The 3,647-nt window shown below is 35.8% G+C and overlaps 1 non-coding gene across 1 annotated transcript; it reads right to left on the reverse strand.

Annotated features, from left to right (window-relative positions):
* On the reverse strand, positions 1 to 107 carry LOC137757491 (U6 spliceosomal RNA). Its single transcript, XR_011072345.1, has one exon. It is a non-coding gene; the product is annotated as a U6 spliceosomal RNA (small nuclear RNA).
* Between the last annotated feature and the right edge of the window lie 3,540 nt (positions 108 to 3,647).

Below are 3,647 nucleotides of genomic sequence, written 5' to 3' on the forward strand. Positions count from 1 at the left end.
AAAATTATGAAATGCTTCATGAGTTGGTATGTCATCCTTGTGCAGAGGCCATGTTAATAATCTCTGAATCATTCCAATTACAGTGTATATGCTGCTGAAATGAGCACCATGAAGTCATTTTTAATTTAGTAATGGTTGAATGCTTTTGGGTGGCATACAGCCAAAGACAGGGCAAACTATTAAACTCCTCTTTCCATTTAGCCTGGAGATGAGAGAGAGAAAAGGTTTTTCTGAATAGCAGCTGGCTTTTTTTTTTTTTTCAGAGTGCTGATTGGAAGGGAGCCACATCCCCACCTTAAGTTCCAGCAATATATGAATCTGTGCAATAGCTAATGAGGACATAAATGGCCAGAGTGGTGGAAACAGTTAATGAAGACCCTATCCTTTGAGCAGCTGTGCATAGAGTTCTCTGCTGATTGTAACCAACATGGACTGTAGTAGGATTCAGCCAAAAAACAACAAGGAATGATGCGGAGCTGGTTAACAGAAGAGAGGATCTGGTTGGGATCAAGTATAATAAAACGTAATTTAAAAATAATAAAAGAACCAATATTTTTTAAGCAGAGTTGTATAGGCTAAGCACTCTATCAAGTTACATATTAATGGTCACAATAACCCTACGAAGTAGGTATGTTATTATATTTACTTTACAGATTTTTTTAACTAAGGCAACTTGCCCAATGTCTTATGCCTTGTAAGTGCTGAACTGGGATCTGATCTCCGAGGCATAGTATCTTTTCTACTGGGCTTTATTGACTTGTTGTCTGCATGGGGGAATAATTTCAGAATTAGTTGAGAAAAGAAAAGTAGAATCTTGACAGGATCTAGACTTAGGCAAATATAATTTTTCTGTCTTTTTGAAGAAGTCAATCCAATATTAAGAAAGAGGTTTCTAACATGATAATTGCAGTTAACATTCTGGTGCCCAAAGTGTTCAGAGTAGGCCTTTGGCACACCTTGAAGGATGGGTCCTTGCCAGTTGCAGGTGCCACTGGCTATGCCGGCCCTTAAAACTTTGGAACAAATGCTTGAGAGTCTTTTCAAGGAAAAACTTCCCAGAGTTCAGAGAGTTTGCTGACCTGGCTTAGAGATTGACATCTTGGAATCTTAGAAAACTTCAAGTTTTGTCCTTTGTTTGCTATGCTGGTTCACCCTCATTTGGCTACTGAGCTGCTTTAGACAGCCGCTGGGCATCTGCTTCACCTTAGCTGAGGATGACCCAAGCCTGAATCTCTGGCCCCTGACATTCAGTAGCTGTTTTACCTGCTAGCCAGGAAAAGTTACTTGAGCTGTGGTAAGCCCAAGTGTAGTGGCTTAAATTATAGGTATATCCACTCTATATTTTCAAGACCTAATGGGGAGGGTGCACTTTTAAAAATCTTACAAGGTCAATTTATAAACTGTGATATATAGTTCACTAAGAATAACGCTAAATGTTTCTCCTTTGCCCAGAGAAAATAATGCAGTTGGGGGTGGGGAAACTCTCTTCTGCTCTGTCATTCAGTCTTTACTTAAATTGGCTGTGTAATTCACTTTCACTAGGATTGAAAAGCAAGTAGAAGCATTGGCCAAATGCGGAATCACTGGGCCCCTTCATGGAGAATTTAGAGCAAAGAATTTTCTATGCTTTTTTTCCCACCCCAAATTGCAAAATGCTGCCCATTTTGCAATTCTGGTGTCTAGGTTCTATCTTATAATTAGGGAATTAGGCTAAAGAATAAAAAATGTTTTTTTAAGAGGCTAGAAAACTACTTTTAGTTGAGCATTCATTATGTGTCTGCCTGTATTAAGTACATTTTATATGTATTATCTCATTTAATTATCCTAATAATCCTATGAGGCAGGTCCTATTCTTACCCTTACTTTACAAGTGAGGACACTAACTCAAAAATTTGTTCATGGATTTGAACTTGTCAGACTCCAAGGTTTGTAGCAATAGTGGCTAGCTATACTGAAGTCTCTATAAATATTACAGTTTGTACAATAAATTTGATGAACACCTTCTTCATTTTCTAGATTGTTGCAGAGGTCATGCAAATATCTTTTAAGTTCACACAATTAAAGTTTGCTAGTATTCCCCTCAAAAATGGCTGAAAGAGATAGAGCTTTCTTGAATAATATTCAACTGAATACCCTTTCCTCCCATCTTCTTCTCTTGTAGGATGGCTAAACAGATAAGTGATATGATGGAAATAAAGTATAAAATTATAGCATGTTATTCTAAATGTCAGAATTTAGGAGAAAATACATAGTTGAGACATTAGTGTTGTAAGTGGAGTCCATTACTGACGTCAGCTCATGGCTCATTTGTAGCAACTGCAGTGTGGGCAGCAGAGGAGCAAGACATTTGTCTTGGTGAGTCCAAAAAAAAAGTATTTCAGGATTTTGACATGGAGGATTTTTTTTTTAACAGGAAGTTGATCATATGAAATTGTCATTTCGGTTGGTCCAAAATGGATAAATATCAGTAATTTCATATGTTTCAATATACTAGAAGGAGATGCCCTGCAAGTAATCAGAGATCAACATAAAGGGAGAGAAAAGGTGAAGAATCTGAGCAGGTGGTCAATGTTGAAGTCCAGAGAGAGCTGTATGAGAGCAGAGTTCACATGGTCTGACTATTCGGGCAGAGTTTGGTGGTGATATCTCTGTTGATTATAGGATAGAGACTCTGAATTCACCACCCTTTTGGAAAGACACTTTTTAACTGGCATGTGTGCTCTGCTCTCTAGACTGTAAGAGAGATCATAAGGAGCTTGATTGATTATAGCACATATTAAATATGTCTTGAAACAAAGTTGAATATTCCATGTAGTTGAATCCTTGACACGTGTCTACTTGGGGGAAGTTAAGCCCTGCATATAAATAAATATGGATCTAAGTCCTTCTGCTAACTTCTCCCAGCCTCTTGTTTATCTCCATTAAGTTCTTATTGCAGGTTACAGTTCTTTTGTCTATTTTCTGTTTACTTTCTGCATAGATAGTAGATATAGGAGGATAAATATATAGCCTTTTTTAAAACTGTATCCCCAGCAACTAGTAATATGCCTGCCATTCAATAAATATTTGATGAATGGATGATTGAATGAATGATTTTTAATGGTTACATAGTATTGCATTACAAGGATGTGCCATAATTTGTGTAACTAATACCAATGGATAGATATTAAGTCGTTTTAAGTTATATGCTATTATAAACAGTGCTAGAATGAGCATTTTGTCCATATAGTTTTGTATATTTGTCAAATTATTTCCCTATGATAGCGTCTTGAAAAGGGATTTTTTTTGGATTAAAAATATGCATTTTAAGGCTTCTGATTTGTATTGTCAAAATGCTTTTACATGTTTTGCTATTTTTATACTTCTACCATGTTTGTATGAGAGGGCCCATTTTCCCCATACAATCATCAACACTAGGTATTATTAATTATTTTTAATCTTTGTTAATCTGCTTCAGGAAAAATAGTATTTTGTATTATTTTGCATAATTTTGTCACTACTAAAGGTATGACGTTTTACTCATGAGTTTTTAGCCATTTGTACTTCTTTTTTGAAGTGCTTATTAACATCTTTTGTCCATTTTTCTGTTATGGAGTTTAGATATTTCCTATTAATTTTTGAGGTTTTTTTATATATTTAGGTCATTA

Source organism: Eschrichtius robustus, chromosome X, assembly GCF_028021215.1.
Source record: "Eschrichtius robustus isolate mEscRob2 chromosome X, mEscRob2.pri, whole genome shotgun sequence".
Classification (NCBI taxonomy): Eukaryota; Metazoa; Chordata; class Mammalia; order Artiodactyla; family Eschrichtiidae; genus Eschrichtius; species Eschrichtius robustus.